Raw genomic sequence first — 20,120 nt, 5'->3', positions numbered from 1 at the left:
GAAACGTTCGTCGTGAGATAAAAACGCGAAGCATAATGCTTGGCCATCGTTAAAATTCCGAACGTTGACAAATCGGCGCAAACGCCATCATCAAAACGTTGGAAAAGTTTCGTTTCGTTAATCAACGTCCGTATATCGTATATACCGCCCTTTGGTACGCATTTTATTTTACATTTCAACGAAAAATTATTATTATCATCGTGGAAAGATGCGCGAGAAAATGCATCTCGAATTGCAATTCGAACGAGATTTTTTATTACGAATTTGAAAGGAACTTTTTGATCAATGCTTTCTTTTTTCTCTTTCTTTCTTTTTGTTTTGTTATCGACGACAGAAGTAAAAAGTGATGTAATACGAGATGCGTGCGTGCAATGTTGACGGTAAGTGAAATTATATGTTCAATTTGTCACGCCCACGGGGTGGACGAGCACTCTGTCCACGTTGTACCGTATGCAAATTTCTTAATAATAATCTGTGCGGGGATCGCAGCTTCTTCGTTTTCCTCTCTCGGTAAACGCGTATCTCGGTCGAGGTGGTTGGCCTAATTGGTGAAATTTTCGAGGCGCGAACGTAGTCGATCAAGTTTTAATAAAACGATGATATTTAAGCGAGTCTCGAGGATTAAAGGAATTTCCTGTGTCTTCGTTATTGAAATCTTTCGATAGGAGAAAGAAGAAAGAAAAAAGAAAAAAATATCGTTAAAGGCAATTACAGTTAGGATCGTAAACAGGAGAGCTAATACACTTTCATAAAACCTGAATTTCGAATAAATTAAAACGTCAATGGTATTTTTTTCTCTCTCGCCGATATTTCTGGGAATTTAGGATATTACTGTCTTCTCGTCATCATACTTAAAAATCAATAAATCGTCATATTATTACCTTGTAATCATTCTCGAAGCAATCAATATGTCGTGTCTCGAAAATTGATACAAGGGAAAGAAGGAAGAATACGAAAGAATAACTGGTCAGATATTGTTCAAAGGAATTAACAAATCGTTATTGTATTTCTATTAAATCATGAAAAGAACGAAAAAGAAGTTCGATTCAACACGGAACCATCGAATCATTCGACAATGACTTCGCATTCAAATTTAATAATCTAACGATCTTCGTAACAATTATTTTAATATAATATCATCAATCCACGATTTTGTTTGCGTTGATAAAACGGAATTTTACAATTAAAATCTCGAGTTATAATAAAAGTTAAGAAGAAAATGAGAATTGGACGTTTCTTCGAAAATTTTTATGGAGTCACAAGGAGATAGGATATTTACGGCCACCCTTAATAACCTCGTTCCGGCCCCGCCCCCTGTTGGCCATGGTGAAGGAAAAGGCGAGCTAAAGTGGCGCAACGGATGTGATGTATCGGCCAGTTAAGGGTTAAGATGTTCACCGTTTCTCGAGTAATATCGAACGACCTCCAGCGTCTGGGATACTCGTGGGCCCTTGGCGTTCTCCTCTCGTGGGCGGTGTGCGCAGGTGCCTCTGGTTCCTTTTCACAAGTGGTCCCAACCGCGTAACAACTGCCTACGCCCTTCCACCACATTGAATCATTGCACGTTCGGCAACGATCGAGCTAACAGCCGGAGCTTTACGATCGAGCATCGTTTCTTGCTTCGCATCGAGTTTTATGTTCCTTTGTTTCGTCTGGCTCTTTGCTCTCGCGAGAGTTGCGCGAATACCTCGCGTAGGAATGCGATTTTCATTCATAGAAACAGTGGTGTGATATTAATAGGATCGGTGATAAAAATTGTGGCTCTTTCGAGGAAGAAACGAATGGTTGCGTGGGATCCGTTGGTATGTCGTTGTTGCATCCACGATTTTTCTCGCCAAATTTCTCGCTCTTGGCCAATTTTGAGCAAACGTGGAGATTTTTAAATACGAAGGAAATTGATATTTTAATTAATACGAACAAATTTTCAGAACTTACATGTCTCGTGATCGATATAATTTTACGAGTAAAAAAATGTAAAACGCGTGTGTAAACAATCGAATCGAAGGGGGAGGTGCACGATCAGCAATGCAGATGAAAGATGTTCAGATGGTCGTGACAGAGCGCAAGCGTGTACAGCTTACTAGGAGGAACTGTGCTCTGTCGTAGGTCTTCAACTCAAAGTCTTGATTCTTCGATGTAACGGACTTCCTTGCGCCGGCGAATCGAACTTTCTCGAGGAAGTAAGGGTGGCACGATTCTTCAGCCTATTATCATGTTAAGTCGATTAACAGTAAGGTCGTTGACGTCGATCTCGTCGTGGATCGAAAATATCTTTTTCTACATCGTACCTGTACTTCGAACTACCTTGGAATCAAATTACACGGAACAGTTTACAATTTGTTCGAGAGAATAAATTTTCCAAGAGAAGATCAATCTTGTATGATTAAATATTTTTTATATCGTACTACGATGCCATTCCCCTTCTAATATTTCATTTTATTCACGATTTATAAATTTATAAATTTATGTCATGTATAACTTTTTCTTAAAAGTAAAAGATTTCTCTCCACCTTTCATCTCTCTCTCTCTCTCTCTCTCCATAACTCAATGTATTAACGATCAATAAACAATGACGAAGTTGTATTTTCTAACCTAAGTTCATAATTTATTCGAGAGAAGATTTTTTCGGAAGATCGATCATTTTATCAAATCATTGGGAAATTAAATATTCGTGCTCTATTATTTTTATTAAATTTCAATCGTTGAGAAAAGTACACTTACCACCAGGATACGATTCTAATTCTCCTTCGAGGAATCTATATTTCATTTTATTTACGATTTATAAATTTATAAATTTATGTCATATATTATTAAAAGAAAGTCCAGCGTAATCGTAACTTTTTCTTAAAAGTAAAAGGTTTCTCTCCACGTTTCATCTCTCTCTCTCTCTCTCTCTCTCTCTCTCTCTCTCTCTCTCTCTTTCTCTCTCTCCATAACTCAATGCATTAACGATCAATAAACAATGACGAAGCTGTATTTTCTAACCTAAAACCCGATAATCCGTGCGCAGCGGAAGTGATGTCGCGTTAGAAATCACACTTGCGCCCAAACGAGATTGTAATACTTACCTCGAAACGCCAGATGTGGTACGCGCATGAGTTGAAATAGATATTGAAATTGCATGGGATATGCAAATAATCGTGGATACAGTGGTGACCAGATCGTGGCAATGATCATTGGAGGAACGGTACGTGAAAATTATTTCTCCCACGAATCGAGCCGTGGAAAATACGAATCGTGGCTGCTGCTTTTATATCATAATCATATGTTATCGGTGTTTATTGCGTGCAACGAATAGATATAATAAACTCTCCGGAATTTTTCTATTCCCTTTTTCGTCTCGTTTCTTTCTTCTTTTTCTTTTTCTTATCACCCGCGATTTCCGGGTTACGTTGATTTTGTTACGTTGAGGTTAGAAATTTTTCCCCGCGTGAAGGAGTTGAAAGATTTTAGAAATGTTAGGTTATTTCTAGGGAAATTTTAAGGTTAGAGAAAAGTGTTAATGTTTTCACGATGGAATAAAGATAAAAGGAATGTTTCGTGTTACGAGAAGTGATAATGTGTGCAAGATAATAATACATTCGTATATCATTCTGCATAAAAGGATCGGTAAATGGAGAATAACAGTTATTATTGTGAACATTATTACTGTGCTCCGCGTTAATCGCGGTTAATAAGTTCTTTTAGAGTCGATGCCAGTGTTAATCTTTCATCAACCACGACAGCTGAACGACAGACAGTTCTCATATACAGTTATTACAATTTGGTGAATTTCTAATTGTTTTCTATCACGATTTATTCATTGAAATATAACCTTTGATACGTGCAATGAACATTAAAATTATAGAAAATTCATCTGCTTCTAAATTTAATTCTTAAATATCGATAATCTGATTTTTTTTATATATTATTATCATTTCGAAAAAAAAAAAAAAATTCACTCGAAACAATTTCATAGAATTGTTGTTTCAGAAAAACAGAGGTCGTAGTTCTCCGGAGAACAGAGAGACTGTCAGGGTCGTCGATGACAGGCGGTAAAGGATGAGGCTCGTAGTAGGTTACGTGCTTTCCATATCGGTCGAAAGAACCGACAACCTTGGGGGTCCTTGCTCGAGCGAAGGCCTACGAAATTGCAAACAACCGGCGATCGCGATGCTCGACAAGCTATTTTTTTCCTTTTTTTTTTTTTCTTTTTTCTCTACACTCATGAATTTACAATCGCTGAGAGGGCGACCGTGTAACTCATGAATGAAAGAACCAACAGTCGCTTTATTTCTGTCAAAGAGCCGTGTATTTACTTACTAATCGCGGCTAATCGCCTCTTTGTTGGTCACATTTTGAATAGAAAAGGAATAAACGAGGTCTCTTTCTTAAGGATTCTTTCAGATTTCATTAGAATTGAAAATAAGATTAATTAACAAAGACATAGGTTTCATCGAAAAAATTCGACTCGATTCGATTGAATCATTCGATGATGAATTTAAGCCTTTAAATGCTTAAATAATTATAGAAAAACAGGGTCAGAGAGTAATTTTCAAAGGTATCCAGCGTGACTAAATAGGATACATGTGCAGAGAAATAGAAGATACACGTTTGTAATGCGTTAATAAAGCACACTGACTTCCGTGGTCGCGAGGTCACGACCTTCCAATTAAAACGTTGACCCGAGCTATCCGGTGGCGAAAACGCCGTCGACGAGGGAAGCTGCGAATGGTCTGAGCGCGGTTTCGTGGAAAGTGTCAGCATCGTGGTTTCAGCCGCGATGCTAATGAGAAGTTAATGGCGCGACTCCGTCTGAACGGAGAGAAGTGGCGTTAGTTCTTCAGACTCGCAACGACAACAAGCCGCTAAAGAGAGCCTTCGAGGACGTTGAGAAAATCATCAATTCGCGGGCAAAAAAAAACGAGACTGAACGCGGCCATTTTAAAATTAAAAAATTTAAAAGTTTATTTATAATTGAATTTTTTCGTGTTTAATTTCTCGACAATTGCAAGATGTTTTTCTTTTTTCAAAGATAAAAATTCTTCATCGCTTTGCATTACTTCGTAAAGGATAAAATGCAGAGACAATTGTAGAATTTTAAGGATGACGTTTTAACGATTCGTTTTAAAAACGTATGATGATGATCGGTAAATATAAATCAGAAGAGGAATTCAGAGATAAATAATATTGATAAAAGTTTAAGGGAGAAGATGATTTTAATTGTACGCGATAAGTTGTAATTAAAAAATGTAATGGGGATGGATGATTAATAATAATGGCGGTTGCACGTCGACACATGCCCCGTAATGAACCTTTGCGCAGTTTATTGATGATGCGGTAAATTGCAACGTCTCGAAAGGAGGTTTGAGGCGTCACGCAACAAGGTTATGGAGCGAATGAAAAATGGAATTAAAAGAAAGGGGCGAGGTTCGTTGTTCCCTTTCCGCCCGGGATCGCACGGTTGATTTACACGTTCGCCTTCGAGCTCGTAATTCACTTAGGCTCGTTTCAATTTATTTTCAATTTGCACAACCGTGTTTCAATATTCGCCTACTAATATAGACACAACTATGTTGCTTGTGAAATATCAAACGGACCTAATCTGATCGATACACTAATCACATTTCCACAGACAAATGTCCAAACACTACAAATTAACAAATTCTAATTTTATCCAAGTTTAAATTCTATTTTAAAAACTGCTTCGACGTTTGCTTCGATAAGCAAAGTTGAAAGATATCCAAAAAAGATTTCGATCAAATTCTTCTCGTAATTTAAATAAATAATTAAAGAAACATAGAAAACGAAATATAATCTTAATATGGTATAACAATATTTCCAAAAACATAAAAACGGTTGTATCGATAAAACCTAACCTAACCAACTCGAACGCGTATTCGAATGAAATTCATCGAGGCACGAATATCTTCGCGACCAGTTGCCTGAAAATGATTAATACACCCGGCCCCACGTGTACCACGCATTTCGACGATGGCGTGGAGGTAGCGAACGAGATTTCAATGAATATCGTTGGCGTAAGTTCGTGCAATTAGAATTGACAGACGGAACAATGGCGCGGGGATCGCGGCGGCACCCGTGTGTACGCGCACGCGCACACCTTCAGACGAGGAACCGCTAACAAACATGTTGCCGGCCCACACGGCGAACGGAATTTTTAGGCAACGATTTTCTAAGCGTATCGTAATCTGGTCACCGGGGCCGGATGTCGACATCGAAGACCCAGTTTTCTTACCAGACTTCGGTGTGCTAATAACAGGTTCCTCGTAGGAGATCGTAGGAAGCTGATTCGTGCGATTTTTTCCATAGAGAGAGAGAGAGAGAGAGAGAGAGGAGATCAGCAGTGAACGTGGTTATGGATAAAGGATTAGAAATATCGAATAAGTTGTATCGAAAGGATATCGCGTGTCCGCGTGTAAAGATACAAGCGTATGCTCGAACGTTTGGACGAAAGGTGTTAACTACTACCTAGGTAAGGCCTATCATTAGGGCAATTTTATTTGTTTCGAATTTTTTGATACAAGCTAGACTCTAAGATAACGATCCGATCCAGTCTTACCTAACGCGATACGTGTTAGATACGACTCGAACTTATTCATTTTCCCCTCTTTTTTTAATCGAATCGTTCGTTTAAAAAGTCGTAGTTCTACAATTTGCAAATTGTATCGACTTTTAGAAATTCTACGCAAAGTGATAGGAATAATATTCGAGCGTTTTTAAAAAAGAACTTTCTTTCTCTCTAGTCGATCTAATCGGAACAAGTTGTGACCGTTGTAAAAAGAGAAAAATTGATTCGCGCGACACGTATTGGTCCGTGTTTGTTTAATTAAACGTCTGACGATATCCTTTATTATTCGCATGCACTCGATCGGGACTGTCGTGTTGGCTCGTGATTGACGCCGATGATGCATGCCGACGCGCCGTGTAGACACGCCTCGATTTCGTCGCGCGATATAACCTATATAACCTGTGTGCGCTCGAACCATAATAAATGCGAGCGGGTATATCGGCGGCGGGACGACATTTCCGTTTTCATTCGTGGCGCAGACCACTTTTCTTGCACGCAAATCCATCGCGTGCAACCAGTCTCGCTTCGACAAATCACTCGGTCATGCCTGCCAACCCGTGGAAAGTGTGTATACACTACATCGATCCAATAATTGCTTCGAACTCGACTCGTTTCCTCCAGTTTCGTCCTGGAGATCGGTATCTCGAATGCGGTTTCAAGATGACATTTTTCTTCTTTCCTTTTTTTTTCTCGCCGATTCGAAGAAGAAAGCCTTTTAGGTTAGGTTTCTTAAGATTTTTGAAATTCGTTGACACGAGTGCAAACTCCTTTTTATCTGTAAAAATTAAACAAGATACAAGAGGATTATTATTAAACAGATCGTTTAAGAGGATAAACGAGATGCGTACTCAAGAATAGACATATATTAAAATTACATGCGTCTAACCTATTATTTTTATTCACAAAAAGAAAAGAAGAAACCATGGATCGAGTCTGTTCGATCAAAAACGAGATCGTTCACCCAATAATAACGTCATCTCCGTATTTGGCCCCCGAACTATCGACGAGCGATTCCTGTAAGAAAATCTCGTGCCGACCTCGTTATCATCATCGATTCGGTATGCGATGGCCGAAAGAAGCGCGGATTCCGTGCGCGCCGCACGCGGAACAAAACGATCGAAAGTTCGCCGGTCTATTTCTGCGTCACCTCGAGGGAACAAACTCGATTAAATCGAGCTTAATCGTCATCGAGCCACGCGAGGCGTGCTCGGCCGTGTTGGCGCCTGCCGATCTCTCGTATATGGCGATCGAAGGTCCTGCAGCGAGAAGAGGACGGATTCGATGACGGGCGCGCGAAACTCTTCGGCAGGGAATGGGAGGAGAAAAAAAAAAAAAAGAAAAAGAAGGGACACGCGGAAGTGCGGGACCTTGGGCCCGCCATTTTCGGACGCAGTCCTCGTGTCGATCCGTATAAAGCCAGCCTCCCGTAATCCTGCCTAGAATTAGTTCTCGCGGGGGCCATGATTTTTTTTTTTTTGAAAAAGGAAGCGATCGATTTTAAATTTTGAGGGAGAGGTATTTTTATTTGGTTCTTGTTATTATTATTATTATTATTAATCCTTTCGCTACTAGGGGCAAGTATAGTATAATAGTATTGTTGATTGATTGTGCAGTGATAAATAATAAACAAAATTATACGGATTTAGCTGAATGAATATATATATATTTTTTTTTTAATTATACGTGAATGCGCTGTTTACAAAACAATTGAAGAGTGCGTATCGAAGATAAATAGAATAACCAACTATGGAATAGTTGACAATGCTGGCAACGTTCGATAATAAAATTACAAATAAAATTTTTCCAGTGAATTTTATATTCTATATGACGATTGGAGTTATTGCACATCTTTCTCTGGAAATGTAGCATCAATTCTTTTTTCAATAAACACCGTCAAAGCAACGTGCACATTTTTGATATTTTCAATTGCGTCGTACTTCGATGCAAAATGTAAATAAACCAATTTACATGTCGTTTTGCCAAAGCGCGAAAACTAATTGAAAGTAGTATAAATATTTGAATATCGTTTCAAAACTTCAAACAAAATTAAACCCGTCGTGGAAAAGTCGCGAAAGGGTTAAGAATTATACCTTTGTCGGGTTCCTTTTGGAAATGAAAATTTTTCCAGCGACGAATCTCGAGCGCAGCGTATTCGTTTTTATCGAGTCGAAATAATGGGTCAATTTGTTCGTTTTACGTTGCAATTTTTCAATCGTAAACGCTGCGTTACAAAATTTCGCGTTGGGTATCCTTCGTGCGAGAGCATAAATCTCCGGAACGATCGGTCTCGAGACGGCGTCCCGTATCTTTTAGACGATGAGATGCAAAAAGGATCGCGCCTTCGTCGTTCCCTTCTCGTCGAACGTCGTAATAAAAATTTTACGATAACTCGCTCGTTAGCGCGATTTTACGGTTCGTGAAATCGAGCCGCCATGTTGAAAGGGACGCTCGTGATCCTCGAATCCCTCCTGAGGGGGGTCCAATTTGTCCGGCCGGTTTACAACGTGAAATTGGGAATTATTCACCGTCTAACCTCCTCGATGTATTAATAAACAAAATTGAGGTACTTGGAATAATTGATGCCTCGACGTTGATAAGATTGAAGGGTTAAAGGTGCACCTCTTCGGCGAGAGAAGTTCGTTGCATGTATTTTATTATTACGTGTAACATTTGGTAAGTATGAATAAAATACAACAACGTATTATTATTATTATTATTATTGCTCCGTGATTTAAAGAGCTGTCTTGTATTGGATACAAAGAGTCGCGTATACACAAGTGTTTTAACGATAGGCTATATTTTATCGATACGAGCTGTAAATAACAACCAACCTTTTATATCACCGTTTCATCTTGTATAAATTAAAAAAAAGATCTATTCTATGTTTTCTTAAATCCGTCATCAAAAATTGAATAACGAAATCTCTGAAAATGTGCATCGAAACAGCCTTATTTCTCTTACTTAAAGGTAGAAGGAAACGTGCAAAACGTGGACACCAATAATACGTCAACGATACATGGAAAAACACGTTCGTAAACAGGCCCAGTCTATTTAACTCGTTGTACCGTGGCAGACAGCCATTGACGTTTTTACTTTACTCGTTGATTTGTTATTCGCCGTGGCGCGGCGCTGCTGCGACAAGTGGGAACGGCGCAGACCGGTCCCCACCGTGGCTTCGTGTTAACCTAAAAGAAGATATTAAATCGGTCTGCTTCGTTCGGGAGTATGTTAATTAGGCGGATCGTGTGGCGGTGCGTAGCAACTCGCGTGCGTCACCACGCTTCTTTTTGATCTGCTTTCAGTAACTTATTGCCTCGTGGTTAAGGGGGATACGCGTGGAATGATGAATGCGACGCGGACACACACAGATGTGGAACAACACGCCGTGAGAAATGCGGGGACGGTTACGTTGTTTCGCGAGAGATCACCTCGATGAGAATTAATTTAAACGAAGTGGACGAGTCGATTCTCTCTCTTTGATGTATTATTAACCTCACTTTTTGATACTTTCTCAACACGATCTGTACAATACAATGATCTATTAAAATCGAAGATACGAAAAGATTTAATTTCGTTTGAAGTTTTGAAACGATATTCAAATATTTATATTAATCCGATCAATTAGTTTTCGCGCTTTGGCAAAACGACATGTAAATTGGTTTATTTGCATCCGAAGAACGACGCAATTGAAAAAATCAATTGCACAATGTTAATCAAGTATGAATATCGTATAAGAATTGAATGTATATTTAATGAGACAAGAGCGTGAAGAATGAGGAAGGAATGCAATTTTCAAATTACCATCGTAATTTTGAAATTTTCATCTTCCAAAGAATCTATATTCCTACGATCCTTGTTATAATCATTATTCCACGAATCTCGTACATCGTCAAAATCAAGAGGATTTTATTTGAAAAATTATCAAGCCGTAACATCCAACACAATAACACATAAGATACATAATACTCTCTAGTGAAGTGATGATAAAAAATAAAGTCATAAAACTTAGCCTCGATCGAAGAAGGTAAAATGCAATTGAGAATGTCAATTGTTGCCGCTACTTTTAATTTAGAAGTTCAAAGTTATATCGTGGAGGTTGCTATACTAAACAGAGTTTCTTCCGGCACGCTCCATGGCGGCGGCCAGCCGGTATGCCGAGTTCGCACTCCTTTTTGTCGTTCCCCTTTTGGCGGACGCGCATACGCCGCAGGTCGAAAGTTCGTGCGACCGTGTTCGATTATTTTCAACCCGGAACGAGCTGGCCTTTAGAATTCCTTGACGCGTCTCGTCAGTCAGGGGAACCCTATCTTCTCTGCCTCGTTCACAGAGGGCAGGATTGAGTTCATCGATTGGATCTAGAGACGAGATGCGAGATGTGATTAGATTTCACGAAGATTTCATTCGAACGTTTTAAAGGAAGGTTCGTAGTTATTTTTGAAAATGCGAAGATATATTTAAATTCGAGCGAGCAAATTGATACAAGATGATTATTGTTGAGATCAAATTTAGAAATTGATTTTGATAAATTTTCTTATTTCTTTTATTTTTAAAATTGAATACTGCTGTATGAGTTTTATATATATATAAGTAGTTAGGAAATTTTAATTGGAATAGATTATTTTTAGTTAATTCTTGTATCGATTCGATTCAAAATCCAGCAAAAAAGAGAAACAGTGTTTCGATTTTTTCCTGTCAGAGGATTAGATATACAAGGCGTTTTTCAACAGCGCTTGCTGATCTACAACCGGATGATTTGATAAATCTTCTTGTCATTTTGCATGTCACCCGAAATGGCGATTCTGAATTAGTCGGGGATACGATACGCTGTTCGTCATTCCTAATATAGCGAAGGGGGGAAAAAAAAACAGTCGCAGTTCGATATAAATAGTGTAGTTACAAGATCTGTGGGTGCAAACACCCAACAAAGTGGCCGTTACTGAGGCGGCAACGCAAGTGGACAGTTCTAGGGACACCTATGTAAGGATAATCGTACACTCTTTAATGATTCCAGCTCGAGTTTCCATTACAGATATGCCAACTCGAGCAAGAATAAAGAGATCTCATAAAAATTTCATGAGGTTCATGAGTAGGAACAGCGATTTTTATCGAGCGATCACTGTCAAACGATAACGAAATCTTGTTCTTATTTGTTTCATTCGAGATTTTTGTTATTCGTTTTATTACCTATTCGACAATTTTACTTCGAAAATTACACCTATTATATAGTGTTTTAAATCTTTAACCTTGGCCCAAGTGAAATTTCACCATATACAATCGCTACTTTCCTACAAATTTTTAAACACGTTCACATTCGTGATACGATTAAAAAACAAACTTCCAGAGAAACCAAATCAATTACAAAAGAAGAAATTATTACTTAACTCAATATCAAGGACGATAACACGATTCACCTCCACGATATATTTAAAATTACAAATCTGACAAAATAGTAATACCAAATCCTTGAAATCCCGAAATTGTATCACAACGCTCGTCAAAGAAATCGACGAAAGAAAGAAAATTGATCGAGTAGAGACGCGATTCAATCAACCTTAACCAAAATTTGTCAACAAGTTCGTGCGTTTAAACTCGAAGAAAAGAGGATGAAAAATCGAAAATTGGAATAATTTTCATTTCGATCCTCCCCCTCCATCGAGTGTTGTATTTCGGAAGTGGCCTTCGGAAACGACGACCGGTCGCGTCGTTGAGATACGCCTTAATCCTTATACGGGTCGGTCACGGTGGCGCTAATAGGAAGCGTATCCTTGCCACGGTGATCCGCTCGTGGCCGAGCGATTCCTGTGAAAAAATGCTGCCATCTAGGGGAGTCGTAAGGACCGCGTGCAGAACCGTGTCCTCCAGCACGGCCGATGGAATCGCGGGCAATTCTTAAAATTAGTCACGCGGTCAACGCCGCGCGACCAAGGACGCGCTCGATGACTCGCGCTCTTTCGGCCAGCGATTTTTTTGCACCATTTTTGGTACTAGTTCGACACTATTTCTCCTTTCCTGTTGCGTGGCAAGTCATTGAGTTTATTGTTGGATCGGGGGAGGGGACCTTGGGAAATTTTTTAATTCACCATTTTTAATTTCCACGTTTAAATCTCTCTTACCGTTTTCGCTCGAGGGCAAGTCATTGGATCTGTTATTGGGGGGGAGGGGGATTATTGGAAGAGGAGTTCGCGGAGCCTTGAAATTTTTTCACATTTGTTACTTTGGATGTTATTTTTTTTATGCTGCTTGAGAGCAAACAAGTTCGTTATGTTGTTTGGGGAATCGTTGTTGGAATTTTCTTTACCATTTTTCCAGTTTAAAGGAATGTTATTGGAATTGGTCAAGAGTTTAAAATTTTATCCTTTGTATTCGCAGAATCATGGAATTAGAGTTTTATTAGTAGTGATTATCGATCTTTTTGAAATTTATTTACAACGTTCTTCTCTTATCTTCTTAACATTTTGATAAACGATATTTTTCATCAGAATATTATTGAATATAGGTTTTACAAAATTTTTAAAAACTTTCTGATATTCGATAATTTCGCGGAAAGACACAACGCTACAATATTATACAGTAATCATTGCAAATAAACTAATAAGAACCTGACCAGGCTTAATAATCTCGTTTCTTTCTTTAAAGAAGATAAAATAAAAGTTCTTGCTTAATCTTTATCAACGTCACGCTATTATTTTCCAAACACCTTCTCGTTTAAAACGGTTCAGTTTTATTATCGAGTGTTAGTGTTAGAGATAATTTCTATTTGCAATTTGGGTTGGATAAAAAAAAGAAAAAGAAAAAAACATTGTAGACGTAGAGCGCTTAAGAGTATAACGTTGTCCGAGGTATAGGTTATGTTTGGAGAGGCGCGTTACGCGGACAGAGCCGCGTAGACGTTGGAAAGGCAGCGCGACGAAGCGCTCTTTAACGAGCGTAAAAATTACTGGCACATAAATTCATACTGCGGTTTACATACCTGGTAGCTAAAAGTCACACTGAAAGGCATTAAGGCTGGCATGCACGAGAGACTTAGACGTCGTCATCATAAATGCTAACACGAATTAAAATACAGAGCGCACGTTCAAGATATCGTGTACGTGCGAGAAATAAATACTAAATACCAACTTGATAAATATTAATAAACCAAAACGAGTTTATCTACGTCCTTGCACCTCGAGCAAAATTGCTACAAATCCCGCAATTTACAATAATAAATCTTAAAATAGGCGCAATTTTATAAATTAAAATAAAAAGAAGATTTCCTAAATAATCCTCCCCTTTGATAAAATATCAAATCCGTCTCTTTCTCTTTATCGGGAACGTTCTCTGATAATAGAATCTGAGAGAGGAGGACACAGCATGATCCTTGAAGAGTATTGGAACCTCTTCCAGGACCCAGAGTCTTGGAAGGAAGAAAGGCGGGTTTGTTACGTTAAAGCTCGCATCAAGGGGCAAAAAAGGCGGTCGTGCTCATTACGCTGTGCCAAGTTACACGTTTCCTGGCTATTAAATATCCCTTGCAAGAAACGGCCCTCGCGAGTCCTCGTGGCCACCGAGAAACGGCAATGGAAGGAGGGAAGAAAACTGCGTTCGAATCAAGAGATCATTCGAGGAGCCACGCGCGTGGCAAAAAAGTTTCGAGTTTTCGATCCAGCCTTGAGTCGTGGCGCCTTGGATGAAGAATTAAAATATCTCGAATCGAGGTGGCAAAGTGATCGGATTCTTTCCTTTTTTCTTTTCTACATTTAAGAAATAAAGACTCGTTAATTGGATTGGATTAATTTGTTAAAGTTTATCGGAATTGGATCAAGCAAGAAACAAAACAGCGAGATATTTTTGCACCTCGAACAAGATAGAAGAAAATGATTCTTTGTTCATAACGATAGCGTAGATAAGATTTCTCGTATCTCTGATAAGTTCTTAAGTTCTTTCAAGGTCGTTTCAAGGATTATTCGAATACATCTTTTTGAGATTAATCGCACTGTTTAACTTCCTTTTCGCTTCGTAAAAAAAAAAAAAGAAAAAAACAAAACGAATCAATTAATATCTCCAAAGATTAAAATATCCCCGATATCTAATATCAAAGATAACAAAGAATTTATTTATTTGCGATATAATATTCCCTTTCTCTTTACAACCGTTTGTTAAAATTTTAGAAAATCTCTATCGTTTTTCCTCCTATCCCAGAGAGAGAGAGAGAGGGAGAGAGGAGGGGAAAAAAGGCGGCTCTTCTGGTTTCTTGCCCAGATCGGTGCCCTTCAATTATCCGAGTGTATTTTAAGAAACCGCCGCCTCCCTTTTCCCGGACCATGACTTCTCGCATTCCGCCCGCGATTAATGGCGATACACGGCGAGCTTCACCTTCGAGCGTAAACCGTTAAATCGAAATAAAAAGGAGGGAGCCAGGAGGGGTGGATGAAAGGTTCGTCAGGAGCCGATAATTGGAGCTCGCTTTAAGGCCCTCTCGTGGCCTTAGCCATTATAAACCCTCCGCGACAAATGAGGCGAAACGCGTGCAAAATGTTGGCAATGGCCGGCAATCCGAAAAAGTCGAAGTGGTTGTTAGCCTGGCTTCCTTGGTGGCCGCCCCTCCTCGATCGAAGGAGGGATTTTCATTAGTTCGTACTACGTTCGTTGTAGAATTTATGCAATTCTAACTAACTCGTTTCGTTGTATAAATCGATATGCTCGATGTACAATTTTTTTGAAAAAATTTGAGACTTTCCTTTTTTTTTTTTTTTTTTTTTAGGAAGAAAGTTTTATAGTTTCGTTTTAATCTTAACCAGCTTCGAATATGTTAGTATTCTGGTATATTGAATGGAGTTAAGAAAAGTTAAGGTATTTTATTGCAGTGAGGTGTGTTTTCGATTCTCTGGAGAACCTCTCTTTTTTTTAGGAAGATTTATAAATTCGAAACTTTTATTATAATTTCATTTTCGATCTTAACGAGCTTCCAATACGTTAATTGTGATCACTACACTTTCTGGTATATTGAGATAGGGTTAGAAAGATAAAAGAGGTTTTCATTTAATCTAGCTAACAACTTTTAGTAGTCGTATCAATTTTCGTAATTGGATTACGAAACCTGGTCACATCGAACTGTATAGCAGAGAGTAAATTAATTAACTCGAACTAATTAATTATAAAAATGTCAAACAAAATTTTTCGAAAAGTAACTCAATTTATTTAAAAAAACGTTTTAATATCTGATCGACAAATTTGCTTCAATTATTCCAATAATCATCCAACTTCTCCTTTTTCCAACGTTGCATAGCTCGTCAATCGGGTAAATCCTCCGTGATTCGAACGATTGAAGCGAGTGGGGCGGCGTGGATCGACCGCGGCGTAACGACGATCGAAGTTAGCGATCCATGGATCCGTACCGATATTACCAACTGTTTTGCGGCATCAAGGCCGCCTCCTTACTCGAGATCTTGTCTCTCACGATGACTCACACGCCTAGGCTGTGCTCGCCATAGCGCTCTTGCCTTCCTCCTTCTCTCCCTCTCTCCCTCCTTGTAAAAGAAGATTGGTCGAATAGAGATGGAGAGAGATTAGGGCGGAAAAAGAAGAAAGGAAAGAGAGAGAGAGAGAGAGAGAGAGGAAAGTGAGAGCGATTCTCAACAGGCCAAGTTGCACAGTTTATGGACGCACCATCGTAGATCCTATAACGTTATGAAAGTCGAGTCGAAGGAAGCTTGCTTCCTCTGCTCGAGGAGGAGGAATTGGATCGAGAAAAGTCGTGTAATCTAATCGACGTACGCACGGATAGCAATAATTATTTTTCGTTTCGAAAGGTGGAAATTACTATGCTGTTGTGATAAATAGATTTGCACCCCTGCTGTTTCTCTCTTGGAACACGAAATTATTACGAAATCGCAAAGTCAACCGATCCAATAGAGATATGAATATAAAAATTCTCACTCTCCGCTGTTATTGGAGACGATCATATCGTTTATAATCGTCGAGGCTTGGTGATGGGGAATTGGTGCAGGATTTATTTGGCGCCGCGTTCGTTTCATTTTTATGAAAAAAAAAAAAAAAAGGAAAGGAAGAAAGAAGGCTGTCGTTAATCGTTCGATTACGTAGTGCGGATAGGTGAAAGTCGCGATTAGCGTCTTCGAGTGATCGCCATGCCTCGGACATTGAGCTAATCGATATGCAGATCGGGTTTGGAGAATGTGGGCAGATATATTATCCTTCAAACTTCGATTTCTCGGGTTAAATATCGATTTTTGCCAACGAGTTGCTCGTCGAGGACGACTAACTTTCACGTGTCAATGTGAATATCTTTGTATCGTACGTGTCGTCCATTTGGACATGGACGAATGCGGACGAATATCCATCATTTTTGTTAATTTCGTAATTTCTTTTTTTCCTTTTTTTTTTTGTTAAGGATTAAAAATCGTTGGTTTATTTATTATACGAAAGGAAATTCGAAATTTAGGGGTTGGATACCTTGAAAAAATGTATCGATTTATCTTTTTGAATGACGAAAAGCTCAACCGTTTTCTTCTTAATATAAAAAAAGAAACGATTGAAATTAATTTTTCTTCTGTTCGATCTATTTCCACGAACTTCACACTTAATTCCCTCAAGTTTCATTTCGTCCATTTCAAATTTTCAAAAATTCCAATAATATATATATATATATATAAATTTTTCAAATAATCACAAATAAAAAGTTTCCTCGCTCTTAAATGAACACGAGAAAAATATACGAACGTTGTAAGGGACGAATTCCACGCAATAACAATTTTATCCGAAAAAAACAAAAAAAAAAAAAAAAAAAATATCGACATAAACCAAGCATTACGCAGTTAAAAAAAGAAGAAACGAGAAAAATCTGACGAAGGTCTCACGAAGGTTTCACGATTTTTGGTGGAGCCAATGGCGCGCGATATAATAATAAACGTTTGATAAACGTCGATGGGTTATTCAGAGCTCGTCGTTCCGATTTAATATCATACCTGTGCCCATGATCACATATTTGGACGTGGAGCTGGGTGTAATTGAGAGAAAGGGACACGATACTTTTCTTGCGAGAAATGTTGGAGGTGGCGCGTGGATCGCGACAAAAAGGCGGGAAAGTACGCGGCCAACCTTCGCCCGTGAAATTTCGACAATTGAAAAACGGCACGGGCATACAGAATTCGAGCAACGAAACGAAAAAATTCAGACATCCTCTTGGACGTGGCCTCGCATACGAATGAATATTTGATCAGGATCGACGGGGTGTGCTGTGAACAAGGGTTCGTTTGAGATATGTTTCGAAACCAGTTTTAAATTTCGTTCTCGTTTTCTCTTAAACTTTGTCGCTTATTAGTTTACGTATTACGTTGGAAACACGTTAGAAAGGTGGAAGAATTTGCCCGATCATTCTGTCAGATTAAGTTTCAGTGTTTAAATCAATCGGTTACGTATTTAAATTAGATTTCTTTATTTTATAATTTGAAGAATTAGATTAGGATTTTTAATTAATTAAAATGAGATTATGTTACGTAATAAAGTTATGATATAATGTTGCATTGTATGTTAATATAAGATGTACAATGTAATATATAGTATAATAATATATAAATAGTATTATGTTAATTAATTAAAAATAGTTTGCTCGAGATTTTAAGAACAGTTTCGAATCTTAATTAGTTAATTTTTAATTTTCGAAATTAAAAATATTATATGTTCGTAAATCATCGAATGTATGTCTTTATTATGTTGTAGATTAAGCGTGTAATATAAGTGAGAAGATTAAAATTGTAAAATTTATTATTTGATTACAGAAATACATTAATCTTTTTCCTCAAAGAAGATAATTATACGTCTCAAATGGATAATTCTGTTTTCTTCTAAAACTTTATTTATCTTTTTCTACTTACATGGAAATAGCGTTACATCTAATGGAAATATTAAGTAGAAAATCGCTATCAGACTTTCTCTAATCATATTTAATTTAATTTTTTTTCTCAGCATGAATCAGTGATAATTACTTTACTCTGCATAATTAATTATTCGATTCATTTCTTATATACTTCTTAAAACTAACTAATTTATATATCTAATGATTGAGAGTGAAGAATGGAATTACGTCAACAAGATGATAAAAACAATTAAGAATTATCTTTATCACAAAGAAAAAAAAGAATAAATAAATAAATCATACACTTCTCACATTCAATGAATCATATTTAATAATAAATCTATATTTTTATATCAGATTAAAAAACAATTATTTGAAACTAATTATCTCAAAAGACTTGAATCACGTTCACAATATTCCATGTAAACGCTAATGTAATCTTAATTAATTCAATCTTTCATGGTATATTTTCTTATCTCGTTAAATGTCAATCAAATAGAAAATTACCATAAAACTTTTCTATCTTCGAACCAGTAGAAAAAAGTTAGGTTATTCATAGATTACAACTCGTTCTTTAGGAATACCATTTTTTTTGAATTAACGTTTAGTATGAATCTTTTTGAAAAAAAAAAAAAATTCTCATCGATTTCAAATAAAATAATGTTCATTCGAAAAAAACAATTATCGATCCAAAAGATCAAACGTAAACATCACTGTTCAATCATCGTTTCCACTAACCTCACGGAATCGTTGCTTTCTACGGTGGCGCTGCTATCTCGTGAAACGGCCTTGCGAAAGGCAAATCGCAACAACACGCGGGACAACAGGATATATACATTCGTAGGCATCGTGGGCAGCCTTGTCGCGACGTCCATGTCGGAAAACACCTGCGTTTCAACGGCCTAGAGCAGCAGACAATCCTTTACGTCGGCGACCTTCCGCAAAGTATTGCGAAACTATCGTCCACTGTAAGCGCAACCGCCATCAGAGATGCATAGGATGCCCGTTTGATTCTTGCATGCACGACGCCGAATGCCTGAGGTGTATTGTCACGTGATGACAGCCAGCCATTTGTTTCCAGAGTGGTGAACGTTTGTTGAACAACCTCATCTGGCAACAATAAATCTTGTTCTAAATCTGGGGAATATATTTGGTTTCAAATTATAATTTAATACTCGCAACGTGGTTAATCGATTCGTGCAATTATCGTGATTGGAATATATGCAAAAATATATGCAGTAAGTAAATAAACGTTATAAGTAATGTTTAATAAATGAAATGTTTAGATTCCATTTCAAGAGATTTATGAATGGAATAAAACTTGTTAGCTTGTAACGAGAATAATTTTGATAATTTTTAAATATTTAGTCATACAATAAGAAAGTTAATTGTTATTGATTATTATTAGAAAATGGGAATGTGAAATAAAAATTGAAGAATTAGTAATCTAGTGAATAGTAAGATCAATAATATAATTAATAATGAACAATATGGTATTTTTTGACAAAAGTATCTTTTCTCGATACTATCGAGACGTTCAACAGTTTTTATTTTCTTTTTAAACGAACATTTATGGCTGATACACATCAGGGTGTAATTCTATGAACAGTATTCAGCACCCCCCACGGCGAGAAGTGATTCTAAAAAACGCAACATGGCCAGGGCTGCTAAAAGAAGGAAGGAAAAAGCAGTCATTGC

The 20,120-nt window shown here is 37.7% G+C and overlaps 1 long non-coding RNA gene across 1 annotated transcript; it reads left to right on the top strand.

Annotated features, from left to right (window-relative positions):
* Positions 1 to 1,654: 1,654 nt before the first annotated feature.
* On the top strand, positions 1,655 to 2,373 carry LOC147657652 (uncharacterized). The gene is made up of 2 exons (XR_015292059.1): positions 1,655 to 1,802; positions 1,929 to 2,373. It is a non-coding gene; the product is annotated as an uncharacterized LOC147657652 (long non-coding RNA).
* The last annotated feature ends 17,747 nt before the right edge of the window (positions 2,374 to 20,120 follow it).

Source organism: Apis florea, unplaced genomic scaffold, assembly GCF_048593485.1.
Source record: "Apis florea isolate Af1SG1 unplaced genomic scaffold, ASM4859348v1 contig_3036_pilon, whole genome shotgun sequence".
Taxonomy (NCBI): Eukaryota; Metazoa; Arthropoda; class Insecta; order Hymenoptera; family Apidae; genus Apis; species Apis florea.
This window is presented reverse-complemented; position numbering and strand designations above follow the sequence as displayed.